General features: G+C 46.3%; 6 non-coding genes across 6 annotated transcripts; 4 read left to right on the top strand and 2 right to left on the bottom strand.

Moving 5' to 3' along the window:
• Window positions 1-47: 47 nt before the first annotated feature.
• On the bottom strand, window positions 48-120 carry trnak-cuu (transfer RNA lysine (anticodon CUU)). Its single transcript has one exon. It is a non-coding gene; the product is annotated as a tRNA-Lys (tRNA).
• Window positions 121-914: 794 nt separating this feature from the next.
• Window positions 915-988, bottom strand: trnan-guu (transfer RNA asparagine (anticodon GUU)). The gene has a single exon. It is a non-coding gene; the product is annotated as a tRNA-Asn (tRNA).
• A 22,317-nt stretch (window positions 989-23,305) lies between these two features.
• Window positions 23,306-23,377, top strand: trnap-agg (transfer RNA proline (anticodon AGG)). The gene has a single exon. It is a non-coding gene; the product is annotated as a tRNA-Pro (tRNA).
• An 88-nt stretch (window positions 23,378-23,465) lies between these two features.
• Window positions 23,466-23,539, top strand: trnai-aau (transfer RNA isoleucine (anticodon AAU)). Its single transcript has one exon. It is a non-coding gene; the product is annotated as a tRNA-Ile (tRNA).
• An 81-nt stretch (window positions 23,540-23,620) lies between these two features.
• On the top strand, window positions 23,621-23,693 carry trnav-gac (transfer RNA valine (anticodon GAC)). Its single transcript has one exon. It is a non-coding gene; the product is annotated as a tRNA-Val (tRNA).
• A 90-nt stretch (window positions 23,694-23,783) lies between these two features.
• trnaq-uug (transfer RNA glutamine (anticodon UUG)) lies at window positions 23,784-23,855 on the top strand. Its single transcript has one exon. It is a non-coding gene; the product is annotated as a tRNA-Gln (tRNA).
• Window positions 23,856-24,766: the final 911 nt, after the last annotated feature.

The following is a 24,766-nucleotide window of genomic DNA, read 5'->3' as shown; positions in this document are numbered from 1 at the left end:
ACGCTGGAAACCAAGACCCAGTTGGGAAGAGAGAGGGCTAATAGATGCGCCCAACGTGGGGCTCGAACCCACGACCTTGAGATTAAGAGTCTCATGCTCTACCGACCGAGCTAGCCGGGCAACTGCGGTGAACTGCTTTGGGCTGGTCGCGGTCTTTATCTGTGCCTAAATTGCACCCGTGAAAGGGAGCCTCACATTTCGCACAGGCTTGGCATAGCCTCTTGCGGGTAAAGTCAGGGTTAAGCCTAGAGGTAGGCTTAGATTGTACTTTGTTTGTTTGAGCCATATCTGTTGTTGGGGGATACAAATTGACCCAGTAGAGCAGGCCAATAATATGCATAACCCGGAGTTAAAGTTGCGTTTCGGTCTGTCGAGTGAGAGAGCGGTTACCGAAGACAAACTTCTCAAAATATCCAAAGGCAAAAGTGAGTCATACAACATAGAGTTGGAGGGACACAACCTCCAAACGGAAGCAAAATGGCTCGTACATATAGGCCTATGCCGAATCGATTGACCTGATGCCTGAGAGCCTGATAGGTTACAAGTTACCGGTGCCCTCCTTATGAGAACAAAATCCACGTTCAATCAATGTTGGTAGTTATTACGGATGCTCGATGGTGTTTTAAAAAGAGTTTTGAGCAGGACCTCTCTGAAACACAGGCCTCCACCACCCGGAACAAAACATGAGCATTCCATCCACGCGCCACAGCAAACATAAGCTGATGTAAACTTTCACAACACCCGCTGTCTTCTTTGAACACAAAGCAACTGACCAAGCTGTAAACGCTAAAAGGAGCCAAGAAACGTTGTGTCATGCGTCCGAAATGACACGGATGTGTTAGTGGACACACGTGTGCTAAATTCTGCAGCTGTGATGGTGGTTGCGTGGCAGGACGTCAACGAAAAACACCATTCGTCCCTGGGTGGGCTCGAACCACCAACCTTTCAGTTAACAGCCGAACGCGCTGACCGATTGCGCCACAGAGACCTACGGCTAGCCTGTCCATGGGTTAGCTAATAAAAAAAAGCAGACCTGGACTTTTCCGGCAATGGCAGACTCGCTTTCCACGCTGGAAACCAAGACCCCGTTGGGAAGAGAGAGGGCTAATAGATACGCCCAACGTGGGGCTCGAACCCACGACCCTGAGATTAAGAGAATAGGCAAAAACAAGTGTTTTTTTGTTTCAACAAATGATTCTCAACTATGTTATAAAAGATATACCAAAACGATTTGATATACCATTTTAAGTTTTAGATCTGTTTGATGATCATATTATTATGAATTGTCATAAACGCCTTTATGTTATATTTGGTGTTTCTTAGTAATCTCTGCCACAAAAGCTAAACAAAACAAAACGATTTAAGCAGGGCATGATACCAGCAAGATTGTACCAAGAAGTGTTATTTATTTTCTTATTAATAAGTTCATCACACTATTTACAATTTGTACACAAGGCAATTCAAAGTGATTCACAGTTGTATAAAAAACAATAATGCTTATGCTCATAATAATAATGATCATTAATTATTATAATATTATAATAATTAATTACATAAAAAGCAAATGCTGTAGTAAAATACTTTCAGTTGGAATATGACAGCTATGTAACGTTCTGTTTATGCCTGTGTCCTTTCAGATTATGTATGCATACCCGGTTTTACGAAGAACCTCTGAGGGTCGACTCCTTATGGGGCCAACTGAGGAGGCCAATAGGAGGGAGATCGTGTTGGCAGGGAGGGCCAGGTGTAAGGAGGAGGTCCTGGCTGAGGCCACTGCCTTTGTGAGGCAGAATGGAGGGAATCCTGGAGACCAGTACCTGGTTCTGGCTCACTGCAAGATCCAGTTTGGGAAACACCAGGGTCAGAGGTTCCTGTGGCTGCTGGAGAACTCACTGGGGTATGCCTGCTATCTGGTCAGCAGCATTTTGGGGGAGGAGGAGAGGGACAACCCGCTGTCGGCCAACAAACACCTGTTCCTCAGATACACCTCGCAGATCAGGGAGGTAGGCGAGGCTGTGGAGGTGTATCAGAAAAAACAGGCCATGCTGCAGGAGGCCGAGAGGACAGGAGACTCTGGATGTCTGATGGTGGAGTTTGGGGATTTTAAGGGTAGGTCAATGAAGGAGGTGTATGAGGACCCAAGCAAGGAGGCCCAGGCTCTCATCACCTACCTGAAGAAGGCAAAGGCCAGGCCTAACACCAATATGGCCCTTTTCAAAGCATACGTGCTGAAGAGGCAGGCTCCAGCCCACGTGCCCACCACCACTGTGCCCACTGCATCTGTCCTCACTGCTGCTGTGCCCACTGCCACTGTGTCTGTTCCTCCTCCACCTACTGCCACTAAGAACAGGCCACTGCTGGCGACCAATGTGAAGGCCCTGTTGGCGCGGGGGAAGCATTTATCTGCTTCACAGCTGGCACAAAAGATTTTGTCTCCAGCCAAACCCTGTAAGTGATTTGCAAGCTTTAAAATCATTACAGTATATATTATGCAGTATATATGTCTAACGAAAATACGTGTTCAACAGCTGCAGGACCACGTGTACCACCTGCGTCTGAGTCCGCAGCCCGGAGACAGCTCTTTACATGTGGTGAGTATCACTTAACGCATACAAGTGTGTTGGTGACATGTGCTTAGTGTTTTATGTTATTTTACAGACTCTGCTGCTACGGATTTTTTTGAGGAGGAAGATGACCTGGAGATGGCAACTGTAGCCTTGCAAGCTGAGGAACAACTTCCTCAAGGTATGTAAATCTTAAACAATATTTTACAAACAATTACAAATAAAACAAAACAGTCTTTTTTAAATGACATATTATTTTATTTCACAACACAGATGTAGCGACAATGAGTCTTACATTAAATTAGCTCAAATTATATATAGGGAATTTAATAATTAATCATGAATGATTAATATATTGCACATTACAGTTAAATTATCGAAGCTGAAAATAGATCGATTGTAATGATTTCCGTTACACGAGAGTAGATGTTAAAACTTCATGCTGATTTGTACTCGGCTTTCGCCAAGATAATCACCAACTAAGACGTAGCTTTACAGTAACCTATGCTTCTCCATCCATTTACGCTTCTTTCCATCTAGTGACGTGAATCTTCTGTCTGGTGTTAATACAGTGTATTGCGCGTCAGCACACACAACGGCTGCAACCACAGTGCGGTCCCCCATAACAACCCTCTGGATTGAGCGGAGTAGGGAACATCTCTAAGGTCTTCAAGTGGGCACCTTCCGTCCTCAGTGTTTCGTCGACTAGCCCACGAAACCTCAAGAGGGCTCGACAGTGACTCTGGCGTCCCAGAGTCACCCCCCTCCGTCCCCCACTCAACTCAGCCCAGCTTACTGACCTCTACTTCCCTCTTGCTGCTGAGACCTAACCACAATCTCACAATCTCTCCGCAACCCAACCATACGCGCCAACCTGTTTGACTAAGGCTGTCGAGCCCCACTGGTGCGTTAATATGCAGTTTCAGTGGCAACGGTTCCGTATGGCATACCACCTACCACAAAACACAATATCTGCCCAACCACCCGTCATTCACGCAATATACACAGGAACGTAATGACTGTAAATACTATACAACCTATACAAATAAACCAACAGTTGCTGCTGAGACCTAACCACAATCTCACCGCAACCCAACCATACGCGCCAACCCGTTTGACTAAGGCTGTCGAGCCCCACTGGTGCGTTAATATGCAGTTTCAGTGGGAACGGTTCCGTATGGCATACCACCTACCACAAAACACAATATCTGCCCAACCACCCGTCATTCACGCAATATATACAGGAACGTAATGACTGTAAATACTATACAACCTATACAAATAAACCAACAGTTGCTGCTGATACCTAACCACAATCTCACAATCTCTCCGCAACCCAACCATACGCGCCAACCCGTTTGACTAAGGCTGTCGAGCCCCACTGGTGCGTTAATATGCAGTTTCAGTGGCAACGGTTCCGTATGGCATACCACCTACCGCAAAACACAATATCTGCCCAACCACCCGTCATTCACGCAATATACACAGGAACGTAATGACTGTAAATACTATACAACCTATACAAATAAACCAACAGACCTTTCAAGTTTTCAAGAATTCTACGAAACCGTAGCATGGCGGCCTGTACACAGCCAGCTAGAATCTTTCCGTCTCAACCACAGCCAGTTGCTGCTCCTTTCTGCTGCTTCAGATAAGTTCTTTACTGTACGACGCAACTCTTGGCCACTGAATCCGACGTCTCTGAGGAACCGGGTTGTAGAGTGTGCCACAAAACCACGACAACCCACTTCCACTGGATAAACCTGGACTCTCCATCCTCGCTGTTCTGCTTCAGTGGCCAGATGAGCATACCGCAGTTTCTTCCTCTCATATGCCTCATCTACCGCATCCTCCCATGGCACTGTTAACTCTATCAGTTGAACAATGCGTGCTGATCCAGACCACAAAACAATATCTGGCCGTAGGTTAGTGGTGGCAATCTCAGGTGGAAAAATAAGCCGTTGATCAAGATCAACCAGCATCTTCCAGTCCCTAGCAGCTTCCAGTTGTCCTGGGCGAGAATTGGTGTTAGCACCTTTTCTTGGTGGTTGCTCGCCTGGGCGGAGGAATATTGTCTTCTGCGTGTAATGTTTTGCTAGAACAGGCGGCAATTTATTGGTCATACTACGCTTGCCTTCCAATGCTAAAGCCAAACATCGCAATACTTGGTCATGGCGCCAAGTAAACCGACCCTGGCTAAGAGCCACCTTACATCCTGTCAAAATGTGCCTTAATGTGGCAGGTGATGAACACAAAGGACAAGATGGATCCTCTCCTACCCAGAGGTTTAGGTTCTGCGGTGATGGGAGAACATCATATGTTGACCTAATAAGGAAACTGATCCTACTCTCTTCCATTGACCAAAAGTCTTGCCAGCCCATTTTGCGTTGTTCCACACTCTCCCATCTCATCCACTCTCCCTGCTTGGCCTGGGAAATGGCCTTTATACATCTCATCCTCTCCTCCTGCTTTCGCACCTCGTTGACTACCAGCTTCCTCCTTTGGGCTGGGCCTGCCTTGTGCCATTTAGGAGGAACTAAACTGAGCCCAAAACCCCCTCTTCCATGCTGTACCTGTCCCACGATATCCCCAATTTGAAGGTCAGCCTTTGCCTCTACTACAGATTTCTTTGCTGACCACTTTCTACCAGTTTTTACCACAGGGGCTGTCTCCCTTACGCATTTGTCACGTGACTCTGCTAAAGTCATTTCCAGTCTGACCTTGGCACACTTAAACTCCTCGGTTAAAGCAGAGACTGGCAGCTGCAATACTCCTTTACTATAAAGTCCCACTCTGCTGAGGCAGCGTGGAACTCCCAACCATTTCCTGATGTATGAACTTATTAACGCTTCCAGCTTATCCACTGTTGTCAAAGAAACCTCATACACAGTCAGTGTCCACAGCAACCTTGGCAGTAGACCAAACTGAAAGCACCAGAGTTTCAGTTTGCCTGGTAGAGCACAGCTGTTTATGCTCTTCAACCCTTCCACTGCTTGTCGTCTAACTTCTCCCACTCGAACTGTGTCCTTTAGATCCCCATCGTACCATCTCCCTAGACTCTTCACTGGCTTCTGAGAAACTGTTGGTATTGCCTCACCATTAATGAAGAATGTTTTATCTACTACCTTGCCTTTAATTATGGAGATGCTCCTTGATTTAGAGGGCTTAAATTGCATTCGTGCCCATTCAATATTATCTGTTAACTTCCCCAATAACCGATTAGTGCAGGCTACCGTTGTAGTCATGGTTGTCATGTCATCCATGTATGCTCTGATTGGTGGTAGTCGCATCCCAGAAGCCAAGCGCTCTCCTCCTACTACCCATTTTGATGCCCTAATGATTACTTCCATTGCCATGGTAAAAGCCAGTGGAGAAATGGTGCATCCTGCCATTATTCCAACCTCTAAGCATTGCCATGTAGTGCTGAATTCTGGAGTTGAGAAACTAAATTGCAAATCTCCAAAATAGGCTTTCACTAAATTTGTTATCGACATCGGTACCCTGAAAAAATCAAATGATGCCCAAAGAAGCTCATGTGGCACTGAACCATATGCATTAGCCAAATCCAGGAATGTCACGTGGAGCTCCTTCCTCTCCTTTTTAGCTGATTGAATTCGTTGCCAGATAACACTGATGTGTTCTAAGCATCCTGAGAATCCTGGAATGCCCGCTTTTTGAACTGAAGTGTCAATGAAGCCATTCTTTAATAGGTAGGTTGACAATCTCTGAGCAATAATGCTGAAGAAAATCTTTCCTTCGACGTTTAATAGTGAAATAGGGCGAAACTGACTGATGCTTGTAGCATCTTTTTCTTTGGGTATAAAGACTCCCCCTGCTCTGCGCCATGCTCTAGGTACAACCTGCTTTTCCCAAGCCACTTTTATCAATTTCCACAGAATTCGTAGAACTCCTGAAGCACTCTTGTACACTCTGTACGGAACTCCATTAGGCCCTGGAGATGATGAAGCCCTTGCCTTTCTCACAACCTGCTCTATCTCTTTCCACTTAGGTGCACAGACCTCCATTTGGTATTCTGGTGGATTGACAGGTGGGATGTCTGACGGAATAGACATAGGCTTATATGAATGATCACCATAATGGGTTTTGGTTCGTCATTAATATATCAATAGTCTTATTACAGATTGATTATATGAGATAACCTTAAATGGAATTAATTTAGTTATCGAACAATCTGTTTGTCCAGCAAACGGCCGTAATATTAACATCAATTTTCAACAAAAATTATCTCTTTCTTATAATTCCAAAAAAGCTATTTTCTGGCCAGGAAAAATCACCTTCTTGTTATTATAAAATGTAGGTTACTGAAATAGCAACGAATTGTAAAGCTTTGTAGCTAAAGGGTCGAACACTTCATTGACTTTGTAAAAATGAGCACTTTAGACAATTAGCAATCAAGAATATAATGGTTTTAATAAAAAGAACCTTACCTACTTGCCACGGAATAGGTGGTTTTCGGACACCTCTAGTGGGCGATAGAGAGCATATTGCCCCATGACCATTAGTTACCATCATGACAGGAACTTTAATTCAAATGTCTATCAAAGAAACTGTCTGAATATCCCCATTCAATCGATGGCAGGTGGGATTGTGTCCGATTGCAGCTTATTGCATGAAGGCCGGGGTTAGTACTTTTCAAAAATAGTGGGTTAGTGGACAAATAGTGGCTTCGTGGACAGTGGAATTATGGGATGGCACTGGGTGCTATGGACTCTGGGTGGCCTGCTGAGTGCAGTCAAATAGTTACCATCATGACAGGAACTTTAATTCAAATGTCTATCAAAGAAACTGTCTGAATATCCCCATTCAATCGATGGCAGGTGGGATTGTGTCCGATTGCAGCTTATTGCATGAAGGCCGGGGTTAGTACTTTTCAAAAATAGTGGGTTATTGGACAAATAGTGGCTTCGTGGACAGTGGAATTATGGGATGGCACTGGGTGCTATGGACTCTGGGTGGCCTGCTGAGTGCAGTCAAATAGTTACCATCATGACAGGAACTTTAATTCAAATGTCTATCAAAGAAACTGTCTGAATATCCCCATTCAACGGGAAGTTTGCCCAATACAGTGGGTTATTGGACAAATAGTGGGTTCGTGGGATGGGGGCGTCGCCCGGGAGTGGGGGGGGTGGGGTTCGTGGGATGGGGGCGTCGCCCGGGAGTGGGGGGGGTGGTCCCGTGACTTTTGGTAAATATAGTGGGTTATTGGACAAATAGTGGGTTCGTGGGATGGGGGCGTGGCCAGGGAGTGGGGGGGGGGGGGGGGGGTCAACGGGAAGTTTGCGCCATATAGTGGGTTATTGGACAAATAGTGGGTTAGTGGGACGGGGGCGTGGCCAGGGAGTGGGGGGGGTGGTCCCGTGACTTTTGGTAAATATAGTGGGTTATTGGACAAATAGTGGGTTTGTGGGACGGGGGCGTGGCCAGGGAGTGGGGGGGGGGGTCAACGGGAAGTTTGCGCCATTAAGTGGTTTATTGGACAAATAGTGGGTTAGTGGGACGGGGGGGGGTGGGACGGGGGTTTGATCACTCTAGTGGTCAATCGGACAAAAAGTGGGTTAGTGGGACGGGGCACGTGTGGCGCCCCACCAAGGACGAAGGCAGAACTGCTTAGGGTGGCCTCGGGCTTCGGGGCACTCCCGTCGGGCCCCTGAGGGTGTCGGGGCACCCCGACCCCGCCCGCGTGGGTCGGGGGCCCGGGGAGGGTCGGCCTGCGGCGTCGGCCGACCCCCCGAAATTTCGGGGGGTCGGCGCGCTCGTCCGCCAACCACCGTCCGATTCCCATCGGCCCAATGACTGAATGGACGCTTTTTATTTTTATGGACTAGCTAGAGAGAGATAGAGGGTGAGAAAGTGAAACTAACGGTCAGGATGAGAGAGATCACCGGGGTGATCGCAGCATGGCAAAAATCACAGACAATAACCCTTAGAGAGGCAACAAGAAATCACATCAATCAAATCAAATCGATAACCTATACTTGCGTATATGGTTCTCTTTGTGTTGCTGAGGAACGCAGAGTCGTATGCGTGTTTGTCCTTCGGTGCTATAGGCTTGTTCTCTCTTGTCTTCCGGGGCGAGCAGACTCGCGGGAAGTTTTAAAGGTTCACCGAACGTGAAGTTACCAAGGAAATAGTTCAGAGTTCATCTCCCTCGGGAGGGAGAGGCGAAAATGAAAATAAAACTTAGTAAAGAAAGGAAAAGAAAAGAAACGCGGTGTAAAGCTCCCTAAGGAGCCATGGGACCGGAAACCTCTCACAGGGAAAGTGCTCTCTTGAGAAACTCCTGTGTCAGTTTCTTATAGAGAGGAGGGGTTCACGCCTGCTTCGCGTATGTGACCCAATCATCTTAGAGCATCTCGAGCGGGAAAAGTTCTTCTTTGTCTTGTCAGGATAATTGATGATGCTATAAAATTTTTTCATTTCTAGCCAGAAAGATTGTACACACAGAACAATACATTTTACTGTAATATCATGTGTATGACTGGTTTAGTCAAAACAAGACGGTCAAACCGGTACCAAGAATGGCCGGAACGAGTAGAAGAAACATAAAGTTACATTCATATGCAGAATTACACACATTTAATGTTCACTCACACGACTATAAAGCCATAATACCGGCTACCATGACCTAGGAAAGATAAAATTCATGTTTATACATTTCTTAAGTGGTTATACTTATAGAAAATATAAAATTGCAGAGTCTATTAGTCTTTCTTCATCAGAATTCAAGTGGGAGCTGTGATTCCCTTGGAATTCCTTTTGGGGGTCATAAAGTTTTATGACCTAGCAAGAGGGAGAGTTACAGAAGATGATCCTGTTAGGTAATCTTTCTTTAGAAATACACTTAAGATTTGAAGTTACAGACCAGTCTCCAATTACATCTATAGAATAAGACAAAACTAATTAGATATGCATGCATACAGGAAGGTTAGATACAATTCTGTGTTATATACATTAAGGACATTCCTATCCTAAGTTGCACACAAAGGACATTTGTGTGCGGGTATGTGTGGTGTGTGTGTGTGTGTATTTAAATTATAATTAAACATATATGTGTTCATATTTGTTCAGTAGTGAAAGGAAAACAGGATTCGGTCAGTCGCTACATATTCCCCCTTTTCGTCGGATGAAGTCCCTGTGTGAACATCATCGGACGACAATCATCACAATGGCCGACTGGCAGGTGAATCCTGATGGTCATGTAGCAGGTGGACCATGGTAGTAGGGTAGCAGGTGGAACCTGATTGTAGGATGGCAGGTGGATCTTAAAGCTGAGGATTCAGCTCGATGAGGTTTGGCGTGGTCTCTGACTTGGCACCCCCTTTCCGGGGATTCCGTCTGAGACCTTCAGGCACGGCTTTCGTGAGCTCGGCTGTGTCGCATCTGGTGGAGTCTTCTGTACAGAATGAATGCCACTCATAGTGTCAGAGTGTGGCTGATTACCTGTAGAGATGCACAGCACAATGTCGGCTAAGGTCCAGCCTAGGACCGCAGATGAAGTGTTCAGAACGGGCAGTCGAGACAGTGCTTGGATGGCTGTGTTGACCAGAGCAATGTCAATGAATTGGGACCCCCTTTCCTCGATCCAGAGTCTCAGTTCTGGATCTAAGGTGAAGTTGTAGTTCTTGAAGGATGGGAGTTCCAGTGCTGTCTGGTACTCTTTGCTCGGAAGATGGTACAATGCCAGATCATTCAGGTGGAATATGGCACCTTTCGGGGCTTGAATCCACGTACTGTGGTTGAGCATGTTGACACGGCTGGTTGTGTCATGCTGGTGGTAAGTGAGAGTAGCTGTATGCACAGGTGTGTTAACGAGCCACCTGTCATCTACAATCTCTGCTTGCGTCTCTGTGACTTTTGCTCGAGGCTTAGCTTTGGCAGGGCAGCGTGTGTCGCTGACCAGGGGTTGCAACCCGCAGGTTCCTTCAGTGTTGTCTCTGAGGAAGGGTCTGCTAGGGCAGAGATAGTGAATGAATTTGGTGAGGTACACATGTGCAGGTTTGGGGCCAGGTGCAGCTGTCGTGGTAGGCCACCACATCTGGAATACGTGCCTTGATGTGGGTGTTGCTTTTCAAAAACCTGACATTGGCAATGCCTTTAAGTCTGTAGACTTGGTTTGACTCGCTGATGGATTGGTTCAAGAGCACATCCACTTCCCTCTGCTCGTGATCGACGTAGAGTAGGATGGCGCTACCCAGAGAGTAGGCCAGGTGTATTTGTAGAGGATCAGTTGGCCTGGTGATGGCCGAAACCAGCATAGTTAGCACAAGGCTTAAGGGTTTCAAGTACGGTGGGATTCTACCCGTGGCTGGGCTGTCATTTGAGGAGTTAACCTCCCAAGCATGTCTGTTATCAGGGCTGTAACCAGCTGAGTTTGGGCAAAGTCATTCTGGAAGACAGTAAACAGCGGTTTCATGCAGTTCATGGTCTGATTCAGCAGGATGCTGTGAGCGTTGAGGATGACCACGTTCCTCTCAATGTCTTGCCGATGGTTTGCAAAGATGCACTCTGCGTGGTGAGTTGCTCTTTTAGCTGTGAAAGTTCAGTCTGAATTTCAACCACATGCCGTTTCGCAGTGGCTATGTTTGCTGTGTGGACACTTGGCTTACCAGTGTCGAACAGAGTTCTGGCGGCAGCTACGGCTCCCAGGAACCGTTTGGAGTGTTAGTTGGTGCTTAGGAGTCCTGATTGTGTAACAGTCACTTTCCCAAGTTGGTTGGACATGTGTTCGACCTTGGCCTTGGCGTGAGAGAGGGAGTCCTCTGTCCATCGGGCACTTGCCCAGCCGTATTGGGCTACGGTGCTGGGGTAGTGTGCTCTGTAGGCCTTGTGGGGCTGGATGAGTCGAACATGCGCTTGATGGGTGTAGGTCCTGCAGTCGGTGATCAGGAGTCCCCGTTGTTATCTCGGTGGCAGCTGTCCTCTGGATGGCTGACAGCACGGCATGGCGAACCACAGCAGCAACCTGGTACAGACAACAGGGAGAGAGAGAAAGAAAGGGGAAGAAAAAGCCAGCGAGGGTTGTCTTTGGTTGGACAGGGCAGTCTTTTTATTTCATGGGTGGCAACTAGGTTTAGCTTGCCTTGGCCCATGTTTTGCCACTTCTTGCTGCTGGCATGTCGCTTGCTTCAGTGTATTGTCAGTGGCTCTGGTGCTGTGGTTTGCAGCGCATGATGCGTCATGGACGTACATTGGCCTTATCCCCCCTTTGCGCCGTTGCATTACACGTCTTTGCGTTGTGGTGTCAGACGGTGCACACATAGAATGTAGCTCTGTGCACGCAGCATGTGCTTGGTGTCATGTCGTGTTCTGAGTAACTGGTTGTCAGTGAGTGTAGACGGCAGTCAAGGGTTGGTTGGAGGGGTCTGAGAGGTGGTGAAGCAAAGTCTTTATTGTGTCAGAAGCCCGCATGTTCGTTATGTTTGTGTTTGTAAACAGCGGAGCTAGCGTAAACTGCTGTGAGGTAGAAAGTTTAGGTTGTAAAGTTCTTATGCTGTGTGTAATCACTTCAAACTTCAGGGTGGGTGGTCGGGTTTGAAGTGACCACAGCTAGTCGTTAAGTGCGCCAGGCTTGGTGAGGGTATGGGTTTGGTCATTCAAGTCTTTGTCAAGGCCCGGTTGCCTTGAGTGTCATTTCACCTTTTTCCAGTAGACAATCATGTTGTTTGTTCTTGTGATGTCATCGCATGCCTGGAACCGGTGTTGGTATGTGACAGGCATGTGGTTTGAAGTCTTAAAGCCATTTTGTTTCCAGCCTGGAAGTTGGTATGGGAAACTGAGTCAGGCATAGTTAAAGTCTGTGCACATAAGGAGTTCTTTGATGTACACGTCAACGCGGTGTGCAGCGTTATGAGAATGGCTGCTACCTCAGCATATTGTGATGACTGCGGGCCCAACTTGAAGTATTGTGGTGGGCACGTTATGTAATTTACCTACAGCATGCCCGCACCTGATTGACGGGTGCCTTCATGGTGGTAGGAACATCCATCGATGTAGGCTGTGGGCATACCTTGACACGCATTCTCTTTAAAGTACCTGTGACAGGTCAGTTGTTGTTGTTGGGGTTCTTCTACATCCACCGTCGCAGCTGGTGTGTTATCAGAGCAGTTTTGGCAGGCTGCCAGGCCGTGGCCTAGCGCAGACTTGTGATTTTGAGCATAACGTGCCTCAACATTGTGCCCCTGGAGGGCCATTAACCATGTGGCTATGCGTGAATTGGTGATCACGCCATCTCGGATGCACTGGCTCCAATGGGCTCCAATGTAGTTGGAGAATCTCTGGATGGCCCATACAGTGCAGAGCAGGGCTTTTTCACAGTCTGAGAATTTTAGTCTCTGGTGGGAGAAGTGTCCTGCTGGAATATGTAACGACTCCTTTGTCTTGATCATGCCTTTGGTACAGGCCAGCACTGAGACAGTGGTTGGAGAACCCAGCTTCTAGATAGAACTCTTTTTGTGGGTCAGAGTAAGCCAGGCATGGAGCTGTGCATAAGTGTCGTTTTAGCTCATTGATGGCATTTTCTTTAACTTCTGTCCATACAAATGGGCAGTCTTTTTCAGAAGGGCAGTTAGAGGTTTCGCAATGTCTGAGTTGCTTTCGCTGAACTGCCGTGAGTAATGCGCACCCATAGAAAGCTTGTAGCTTGAGATGTTGGTGGGTGGCTTGATGTTTTGAACAGCTTGAATACGGCTGGACTGCGGTTCGATGCCTTGTGATCCGATGAGTGGGGCCACATAGTTGACTTTGGTTCGACACCACTGTCCTTTGTGGAGGGCGTTCTTGGCGCCGGCAGTGGATAATTGGTTCAAAACATAGTCTATCTCTTTCAGGTGGTCAGCCACTGTTGTGCTTTTCATGAGAGCATAATCAACGTAGATAAGGTTACCTCTCATTCTGGCATCTGGGCATGCTTTGTTCAGGAAGATGTTGAACTCAGCAGGTGAGGTGGCATAGCCTAACGGGTACCTGGTGAAAGTGAATTGTCTGTTGCCGAACATGAATGCTAGCTTGTGCTGGTCTTCTGGATGCACAGGTATGGTCCAGAATCCAGAGGCCACATCAAGTGATGAGAAGATTGTGGCTCCTCTGATTCTGGGTATTTCTTGCTCCAGCTGGGTCATGGGCCATCGGGACAGTGGCACCTGTTGATTCAGTTTCCTGCAGTCAATGGTGGGTCGCTACTTGCCGTTTGGTTTGAGGACGGGCCAGATGGGGGCAGAATGGGCGCTGTTGCATGGACGGATGACACCTTTTTCAAGCCTGGATCCGATGATCTCTCGCACCGGTTCGTGTTTAGCGATGGGGATCTTGTACTGCCTGACAAAAGTGGGAGGAGCATTAGGGTGCGTTGGGATGCGCACAGTGTGGAGTTCGGTGAGACCACAATCTAAAGAGTCTTTGGCAAAGGATGCTTTGAACTTGTAAAGGACTTGTCTGAGTCTTTGTAGATCTGCATCATTTTTAATTGCGTCAGCGTCTTTTAGAATTTGCTGAACTTGAGACTCAAATCCTGGGTACGGCTCCACTGTTGGTGCTGTTCTGCATACCTGGTCTTTGTCCATTGGCACGCAGTTGTTGAAAAGGATGTAGACTACACGCGATGACACTTCAGTAAGGGGTGTGGCTTCCAACGTGAGTCCAAGTTCAACACATTCGGGTGAAGGTTGAAAGAAGCCCAGCGTGTGGTTTAGGGTTTGACCACAACGCATGTTGAGCCGGACGGCGACCCCTTTGGTGTAAGCTGGTATCACAGTTTCCTGTTCGTTGATTAGGGTGCCAACCTCAGGAATGGTCTGACCTGACAGGAGGTTCTCAGTGTTGGTTGGAACAACAGGGGGCTGTAAAGTCAATGGGGCCCACACTACCTCATTAATGATGTCCACATGAGCCTTGAGGTGAGTCAGGATGTCTACTCCAATGTAGACATCATGGGGCGGGTCCGGAAGGACCAGGAAGTAATGGGTCAGACACCGGTGGTTCCAGTTCAGGTTCAAAGCGCAGACACCTTTGGCCGTAACCATGGTTGATGGGTACGTGTTTAAAGGAAAACGGGTGCGCTTGCTGGCAGAAGGAAGGTCTGGTGTGTCTTAATGAGAGCATTGAATAGTGAGACACTGATGGCTGAGTTGTCTGCCCATAGTGCAAGTACATTGTCAGTAGTGGTTACATCATTCAACTGCAGGTCAGTTGTGACCTTGGGGCAGAAGGAATCAGAGTCTTAGGTGAGCTGAAATGTGCAGATTGGTGAACTTGAATCTTGGTCTGGTGCTGGAACGGTGTCCCCGTGGCTGGCTGTGAGAGTTTCCGTGAACTCTGTGACCTGACAGTCTGGCTCGGTTGGCCTGTGTGACTGGAGGGGGAGGGGTTCCCGCACTTGAGCCCAAACTTTCAGTTGTTTGAAGTCCTGTAAAGGTTCAAAGCGATCTAGCAGGTCTTTGCCAATTAGAAGTGGGTAAGTGTTAATTTTTTTGTGTGCACTGGGTGGATCAGACTCATAGAATCAATTGTCAGGTGAATGTGAGCTAACTGTTCAAGCCTGATGTCATTTTGGCTGTATGACTGCACGCTCAGTTCACAAGTTTGAGGTGTAAGAGTTCGATCTTGTCTCTTAGCTTGAAATTGGAGTCTTTTTGAAAAGGTGAGATGAGATCACCGTAAGATGTGATGCTGTGTGTTCCCTGCTCACTTCCTTTTCCAACGTGATGTTCAGGAGGAGTTACCGGCCCACCCCCTTTTCGACCAGGTTGCCCAGGAATGTTGTCATTGGGGCAGGTGTGACGATCAATGGGTGGTTAGGACCGGGTTTGTGTGGCTGTCTGCGGGTGCAGATAGCCAAAACAGCATTTTCTGGTACCTTGGGATAGTGGTACCTGATATGAGGAAGTGTGCTGTCTCATTCAGGGTGTGCAGCTGTCAGCTGTGGAGCTTGGGTGATGCTGTCACCTTGTGATGTGACAGTTAGCTCTGTGGTCTTTGGCTGACGAGCAGTGTTCGGGGTGCTTGGCTCAGTCAGTTGGTAGTCAGACCGGGCGTTGGTTTCAGTTCTTATGCTTAGACATAAGATGTGTGGTTTGTCTTTCTTGCGAGTTTTCTGTAAAGAAGCTCTTTCAGCACCTTCAGGATCTCTGCCCTCTCTTACGTGGCTGCACTGTTTTGATCTGATGTGGGCTCAGACTTGGGCTTACCAGTGGCACGTTGAGAGGGGTTCCGATGCCGGCTCTCTGGGCTTGATGCTCCGGACAATGGGGATCGGCTATTTCTGGATCGCCGGCTGGCTTCCCAGGTGGCTCCAACCCTTGGGTTGTTGGATGGGTGTTGCCGGTCCCAGAATCTTTCAGAGCGCCCGCTCTGGTGCTTCGGGCGAGCACCATTGCGGTTGTGCTGCCCTCTGCTGGCTTGGAACTGTCTTGACTCTCTGTACAAAGGTCTGTGGTGTTGTGGGGCGTCCTCTAGAGTCAGCTCTGAATAGTGTTCGGAGACAGGGAAGATGGTGTGGTTTTTTACAGTCTTTTTGGACACAGTCTTTTGCTTGACATAAGCTTTGTGGGCCAAGTCTCGTAGCTGTTGGGCAGACATGGTCCGTGAACAGGCCAGGTGATGACTCACTGTGGGATGCAGATTTGGGAGAAACAGAGTTCTGAAGTTGAAATCCTCTTCCATACCTGGCTCGTTCCGTGCTCCGAAGTAGGCTTGTCGGAATCGGCCGTAGTAGGTCTGTGGGGTTTCAAGTCTTGTCTGCTTGAGGTCCATGGCGATGATGAGCCCTTGGTCTGATTCTGGATCAGAGAATGCTCGGATCAAAGCTTGTCGCAGCTGCTGGTAGTCAGTTTTGACAGTCTTTGTTTGACGGTCTAGGAAGCTGCGCACGTCACGGCTAGACGTAATTCTTAGCAGGTACAAATTGTCCCAAGCTGTCAAGTTGGCAACAGTTTGCAAGTGAAAGTCATTGTCCTGTAGATAAGAGTGAATGTCATCACCTCCTGCAGGGTCTGGATTAAACGTAGGGATGTTTCTGGCCAGCTTGTCGAGTTCTTTTGGGGCCATGCCATGGTTAGCGGCAGGGGTTGTCTGGAAGCTGGCTGGTGACATCTTGAGCAATGGGCTTTTAACCCCCCTTTCAGCTCTGAGTTTGTGGCTGAAAGGTACGGACCGGGTGGTTGGGGGAAACTTTGTGGTGTGCGTTTCCCCTTCCCGTTCATTCTGCAGTCTATGAGAGTGTTTCAGCTCTCTGTGAACAATGTCAAGTTAGTTTTTTTTAGATCGTGTCTCTGCTGAGTAAGCTTGTGGATTTCAACTCGGGCTGCGTGCAAGTGGTTTTTGCAGGCCTTGGCTTTAGCGTCTCTTTCTTTTAGTTCAGTCTCTGCTCTTACAAGGAGAGCTTCACCTTGTCGGAGTTTCTCGTTGAGTTCCTCTCTGGCGTTTCTCTCCGCTTGCTTTCTTTGGTCTGTGTCGAGACGAAGATCTTGCAGGGCATTTTGAAGTCTTTCTACTTGTTTCTGTAGCTCTGGATCTGTGTCGTCCTCTTTCTCGCGCTGGTTCTGGGTCTCGAGGAGGAGCTGATCAAGGCGACTCTGGGTTCGGGCCTGGTCCTTCCGGGCCTCCTCCGCTTGAAGCTGAAGCGCTGCTGCTTACTGCTCCAGGTCGATGTTGCTCCGTTCGCTGAGCCTTGCCTGGGCGACGAGGTTGTGTGCGATGCCTCCGACGATTCTGGCCCAGTCTTTGTAGATGTAGCTCTGGGTCGGATCGTGGGCCATCAGCTTGTCCACGTCGGCGTCCTTAGGCAGGAAGGAGGTCGTCAAGGCTCTCGACCATGACTGTAGGACAGGAACATACTGGCTCACTGTGGGCGAGAGGAACACAACATACACAAACAAAGAGACCAATGCAAGTCCGTTCTAAGCTTAACAAGCTATACTCATACGGGCTATGCCGTTCATGAGAATTTTGAGGCTAACTGATGTAAACAGTTAGCGAAGCCAATTGATTTGGGTCGACGAAGGACCCGAACTAGAGATTTGACAGGCAGTAGCCTAGCGGGTCACGTGATGACACCGGCTGCGTAATTGTCACTCTATTCTATTATTTAGCTTCCTTGGTGGCTCTCACAGGTTACTGTCTCTAAGTGAAATGAAAGAAACAAATCACAACAGAACACAAAGATAGAAGAGATCAGAGTGAAAGGAAACAATGAAAATGAATAGGTCTGAAATGAACTGGAATAAATACTAACACTGGAAGTGTTAGGGAGAATAAGGAGGCCTAAGCCTACTACCGCTGATAGGGTTTAAGATAGGGCCTACGGGTGAGAGGGGTTGTCGGGATAGCAACCTAAGAAGGTGTGGCTTGGAGAAGAGATGGGCCAAACACTTAAAATATCCGGGAGATATCTAGTATTTTGTGGCTCATAGTAGGTGGAATGGGTTTTATTAAATTTAGTTTACCTGCGGTGAATTGAGTCCACTCCGGTGAGAACCAGTGGCATGGTCAACCTCCCTGGCGCTTCCCAAACACTGAACCGCGGTGTCCTCGGCCCTCCATTACTCTGTGTCGCGTTGCGCCCTCCCAAACAGCCTTTGTGACTTTAAACACAACTCGGCAACGCCAAGATGTCAATCGCCAGACAACACTACAAAATTGGGCTGTTCCCCAGAACCCTCCCGGAGGAGTGGCCTCTTTCTAGGCCCCGGTTTAGGTACTGGTCCCAGATGTCTTTTGTGTCGGCTGGACTGGTTGACTACCTTTGGAGTGCCAAATTGCTGATGTCAGCACTGCGGGCCGCAACGACGGACAGAGATAAAAGAAACCGAGATTCACACACAGCCAGTGTTGGTAACGCTGGTCGGACAACCTTGCTGGCCGGAACACCACCAGAGATGACTTCAAATCACCAAGGGAGTACTACAATAGATACACAAAAGGATGAACAAGGGAAGCTTAAAGTGAATTAAGGCTTGTTTGTTTAAACCAAATTGAGTAATTATTTATGTAGCAATAAGAGTCGAAGGTTTTACTAAATAATAATAAAAAGAGGTAATTATGATAATGTTGGTAATTATCAAAATAACCTAACCCAAAAGAGAGGAAAAATAATAAAAATCAAAATATGAAGAGACAGGATTGAAACACGGTAGAAGAAGCAGGCCGCAGTAGTGGGTTTCACCACGAGGGGGGCGTACTCCTTCTCCGTGCTTTGCCTGGGTAAACAGAACACTTGATTCAAATTCAAAATTCAAAACTTGTTTAAATTTAAAACTTAAAACAAGCAGGAAAGAATTAAAAGGGAAATCAGAATGATATCCTATAATAGCTAATAACACGGTAAAGTATCATTAATAACTATAAAATAATCAAAAAGGGGAAGATGAGATAGATGCACAATTCAAAACAGAGTGAAAGGAGGAAAAACGTGATACCGACTTAGGGGGAAAGGCCACAGGGTGGCGCTGTTTCCTCCACATGGATATCAGTGACTTACAGGCAAACACGATGTAAATTTAAACTGGTTTAAAACCAAATTAAAATAAGCGTGAAAGGAGATTGAGAAATCAGGATAAAATTTTATAATAATTAACGACAACAGTAAAGTATCGTCAATAACTATAAAATAGTCAAAAGAGAAAAGTAGACATAGGCAATTCAAACAGAATTGGACAGAGAGACAAGGAGAGTTGAGTGAGCCGACTTGGGCTCTCTCTGGCTGTGCTGGGATTTAGTTTAAGTTTTAATTCAAATCTTGTCTTGAACCAAACTCAAAGTAAATGTACCAGTCAAAAGCAGAAAAATTTGTCTAACACAAAATAATATTTGCACGAGCAAAGGTCTAAATGCAAATAATTACTGAGAATTTAGACAGGGAAATGAATTCCCTTAATTCACAGGGAAATGAATTCAGCAGTAAAGAGAGCATTATCTGAAACGGCCACAAGATGGCGTAATTGCGCTCATGCAGGCTGAAGTCAGAAGGCGGGGCGTAATTCGAGACTCCTAAACACTTAAAGGACGCCCTCTGGTGTTTAGCAAGCAGAATTACAACCGACTTTAATGTGATTCAAACTAAGAGCTTTCAGCTCGCGTCGTGCGCTGATTTCCTGCAATAAATCACAAATAAACAAGCAGATCTCTGCGGATCTTTCGGTGCTGTACAGCACAAGAGCGTGAAACAGGATTTTTTCGCTGTGAAAACACGCAGATGTGAAACAACAGGAATTTCCGTCTGTTGTTACTCACATAAACATTTTTATGTATTAGATTTATATTTAAATGTATCAGATCTTTAATTGGGTAGCTAAACGAATTTTGACCAGGAGTTTACCGTTTTTGTTGAATATCACTGGGTTAACCACGACTTCAATAACGACATTATGTAAGGCCTTTTACCACTGAAGAGAGGAAACTCGCTCTCGATCAGATTTACGTCTTGCTAAAGAGATTCTCGTCTTAATCAGGCGTTTAAATAATATTAACATGTACCAGCTGCAAAGAGTTTGCTTCGTCTTTACAGGGACAGGTATAATATTATGAAATGCAGTTTAATTTAGCAATTAACAGTGTTCACATGTTAGACATATTTCACAGAGTCGATTTGCTTAACTGAGATCGGCTTCGTGCCGATCAGTTCTTCAGTGGGTTCGCGTTGCGCGACTTTCACTGGAGCGCGCATTAAAAAAAAAAGAATTAATACACAATATACTCATAGATTGAAACTGAATTTGCTCATAAAACAAAGTTTGAAATGCCTCGCGATCTCCACCAAACTGTAGCGACAATGAGTCTTACATTAAATTAGTTCAAAGTATATATAGAGAATTTAATAATTAATCATGAATGATTAATATATTGCACATTACAGTTAAATTATCGAAGCTGAAAATAGATCGATTGTATATATGAATGATCACCATAATGCGTTATGGTTCGTCATAAATATATCAATAGTCTTATTACAGATCGATTATATGAGATAACCTTAAATGGAATTAATTTAGTTATCGAACAATCTGTTTGTCCAGCAAACGGCCGTAAGATTAACTTATCAATTTTCAACAAAAATTATCTCTTTCTTATAATTCCAAAAAAGCTATTTTCTGGCCATAAAAAATCACCTTCTTGTTATTATAAAATTTAGGTTACTGAAATAGTAACGAATTGTAAAGCTTTGTAGCTAAAGGGTCGAACACTTCATTGACTTTGTAAAAATGAGCACTTTAGACAATTAGCAATCAAGAATATAATGGTTTTAATAAAAAGAAACTATGGATACAGAATTCTACATTTAAACCCGGGATACATGTATGTACAATAAACAGTAAAACTAACGAGACAAACGAATAACAACGGGAGTGAGAGAGAGAGAGATTGAGTGAGAGAGAGAGAGAGTGAAGTATATATATATATATATAGAGAGAGAGATAGATAGAGGATGAGAAAGTGAAACTAACGGTCAGGATGAGAGAGATCACCGGGGTGATCGCAGCATGGCAAAAATCACAGACAATAACCCTTAGAGAGGCAACAAGAAATCACATCAATCAAATCAAATCAATAACCTATACTTGCGAATATGGTTCTCTTTGTGTTGCTGAGGAACGCAGAGTCGTATGCGTGTTTGTCCTTCGGTGCTATAGGCTTGTTCTCTCGTGTCTTCCGGGGCGAGCAGACTCGCGGGAAGTTTTAAAGGTTCACCAAACGTGAAGTTACCAAGGAAATAGAGCGGGAAAAGTTCTTCTTTGTCTTGTCAGGATAATTGATGATGCTATAAAATTTTGTCATTTCTAGCCAGAAAGATTGTACACACAGAACAATACATTTTACTGTAATATCCTATGTATGACTGGTTTAGTCAAAACAAGACGGTCAAACAGGTACCAAGAATGGCCGGAACGAGTAGAAGAAACATAAAGTTACATTCATATGCAGAATTACACACATTTAATGTTCACTCACACGACTATAAAGCCGTAATACCGGCTACCATGACCTAGGAAAGATCAAATTCATGTTTATACATTTCTTAAGTGGTTATATATAGATTGCAGAGTCTATTAGTCTTTCTTCATCAGAATTCAAGTGGGAGCTGTGATTCCCTTGGAATTCCTTTTGGGGGTCATAAAGTTTTATGACCTAGCAAGAGGGAGAGTTACAGAAGATGATCCTGTTAGGTAATCTTTCGTTAGAAATACACTTAAGATTTGAAGTTACAGACCAGTCTCCAATTACATCTATAGAATAAGACAAAACTAAATAGATATGCATGCATACAGGAACGTTAGATACAATTCTGTGTTATATACATTAAGGACATTCCTATCCTAAGTTATCCTAAGTTAGTCTAAAAAGGACGTTTGTGTGCGGGTATGTGTGGTGTGTGTGTGTATCCTTAGGGCATATTGTCCCTCCGTGGTGTGCACCACGTGAGGGTTTCGAGAACAACGGGACCTGTTTCTTGATTGCGCAATGCGTCATAAATGGAGTTAATCAATGACCTGCTGGCAGACATTGGGGCACCATTTCACATGATTCAAGGTTTTGTGAATTAAACATATATGTGTTCATATTTGTTCAGTAGTGAAAGAAAAACAGGATTCGGTCAGTCGCTACAGAGAGGAATGGCACTTCTCAGGTGTCAATCTACATTCACTCTTTGAGTGAACATCCTCAAAGGAAAAAAGATAATTTAAAAGTGTACGTAAAAGGTTTTATTTCATTTTTTATCGTAATCACTGACTAAAGCTCATTCTTGTCATCTCACACTTCCCCCACTCCCCTTGGAATAAGTGGCTGTTGTAGTGTTTGGTCTGCTTCGCTTCACACTTGGCTGATCCCATCTTTTTTTCTTCTTGCATTTCTTCTAATGGTGCTTGGATGAAAAACAGGATAATTGTCACTGCTTCCTTCCATCTTTACATCATCATGTCATCTCTCTACTAATCATACATGCTTTGCAATAAACCTTGTAATCGCAGTAGCTGTCCAGCAGAGCTGAGAAAGTCATGCAGTGAAAGTCTAAAACAATAAAATAATTTTGTTGTGTATTTTTACGCTCCAGCCACTGCAGGCTCAAGAGGCCCTGCTCCTGCCCCGGCTCGTGCTACTGCCCCTGCTCCTGCCCTTTATCCTGCTCCTCCAGCATCGTGGACCCCTGGCCAGGTGTCCCAGTCGCCTGCAGAGCTTCCTGTCCACTGGAAAGAGCAACTCCCATCTTTCCAGCAAGGCCTTCAACCCCTGTCCCTCTGCACCAGGACCATCCTCACTACAGCCACACACAGGACTGCAGCGCCCTGCCCAGCCTCCTCTGCAGTCTCCTCCTCTGCGCCCTGCCCAGCCTCCTCTGCAGTCTCCTCCTCTGCGCCCTGCCCAGCCTCCTCTGCAGTCTCCTCCTCTGCGCCCTGCCCAGCCTCCTCTGCAGTCTCCTCCTCTGCGCCCTGCTCAACCTCCTCTGCAGTCTCCTCCACAGCCTTCTGTCCAGCCAAGTGCTGCCTCTGCTCCTGCAACATCAACTGTGTCCAGTGTTGCAGACCAGGCTCCTGTAAGTAAGCTTCTCATTATTCGTGTGCAGGTGCTGCAGCGTGATTTCCAATGACCACAAAAAAGAGGCCGCATTTCCTCTGTGCTGGAAACTTTGCACTGGCTACCTTTTAATTGTAGATTTAATCAAAAAATTGCGCTTTAAGCCATGCAAGCTGAAATGTTTGCGGCCCGGCAGCAGCAGGGAGGATATATGTTTCGGCTCGTTGGTCTAGGGGTATGATTCTCGCTTAGGGTGCGAGAGGTCCCGGGTTCAAATCCCGGACGAGCCCATTATTAGCCTTTGCTTTTAATCTCTTCAGCCTGATTAGGGCAACCAGGATATTTCTGAGAAATTGGGGATAAAATGTGCCAGAGAGAGGCCGGTTAGCTCAGTTGGTTAGAGCGTGTTGCTAATAACGCCAAGGTCGCGGGTTCGATCCCCGTACGAGCCACTCATTTTCTCTCTGGGGCCTTCTCGAAAATGACGGGCGGTCTCCCAGACATCCCTGCTGGCTAAACCACACTAGTACCTGGCCGTAATTGCTCAGTTGGGAGAGCGTTAGACTGACGATCTAAAGGTCTCTGGTTCAATCCCGGGTTTCGGCAGAGGAACTACGTCCGCCTCTTTAAGTCTATCTGATTCCACCTAGCCTCATCGCTATCTTCGTCTCAGATAGCCAGCTAGCAGAGTGTGTTGGTTCCATGGTGTAATGCTTAGCACACTGGGCTTTGAATCCAGCGATCCGAGTTCAAATCTCGGTGGAACCTATTTAGGTTCTTTGCGGAAGGGAGGGAAAAAACAGAGGTGATGCGCAACTGCTGACATGGCAGTGAAATTGACACTCTCAAACCGAGTCGGAATTGGGGAAACATGGGCTTAAAAAGCAAAGGCTTCATTTGCTCCTTGCTATTGTGCTTCTGGACTCAATGACTTAAATCTCTGCTGCTCATGGGAAAAGTTGACACACGCCAAGGTTCCATGGTGTAATGGTTAGCGCTCTGAATCCAGCGATCCGAGTTCAAATCTCGGTGGGACCTGCTTTTGCCAGGAATGTGTGCAGTACCTCGTTCGAAAAAACTTTTTCGGCAGCAGTGAGCCGCAAGAGCTCATCTAGGTAGTGCCCCTTGAAGGGGGGCGTAAAAAGGATGGACAGCACTGGAGAATGCAGGCATCGATCCCACTACCTCTCGCTTGCGCCTACTGCTTCCTACCGATTGAGCCAAAGTAAGCCCACGTGAGCCAATCGTGTTTCTCTGCTGTGGCTTACTTTTGACCAATCGCGTTCTCTCCTGTGGCTTACTTTTGACCAATTTTGTTTCTCTCCTGTGGCTTACTTTTGACCAATCGCCTTTCTCTCCTGTGGCTTACTTTTGACCAATCGCGTTTCTCTCCTGGCTCTGCTCCTGTGGCTTACTTTTGACCAATCGGCGACCGCTATTATTATCGTCATCTTTGCAATCTTTGCAACAGGTAAGTCTATTCTTCACGACTGTATAATCGATCATTATTTATTCATAAACAGTGTTTGTTTTTAGACAATTAAACATGCCAATAAAGCCGGCTAGCGTGTAATAGCACACGTTTTTTTCTGTACATGTGAACCTGCAACTTTACCATGATATACAGTAAAAAACATGCCACTACTGTCAAGATTATTAGCCGACCGCTAATTAAGCTA

Source organism: Siphateles boraxobius, unplaced genomic scaffold (assembly GCF_051911475.1).
Source record: "Siphateles boraxobius isolate OS27281-9 unplaced genomic scaffold, OSU_SipBor_1 116, whole genome shotgun sequence".
NCBI classification, from domain to species: domain Eukaryota; kingdom Metazoa; phylum Chordata; class Actinopteri; order Cypriniformes; family Leuciscidae; genus Siphateles; species Siphateles boraxobius.
Note: the sequence above shows the minus strand (reverse complement) of the source record. Positions and strands in the feature narration are given on the sequence as shown.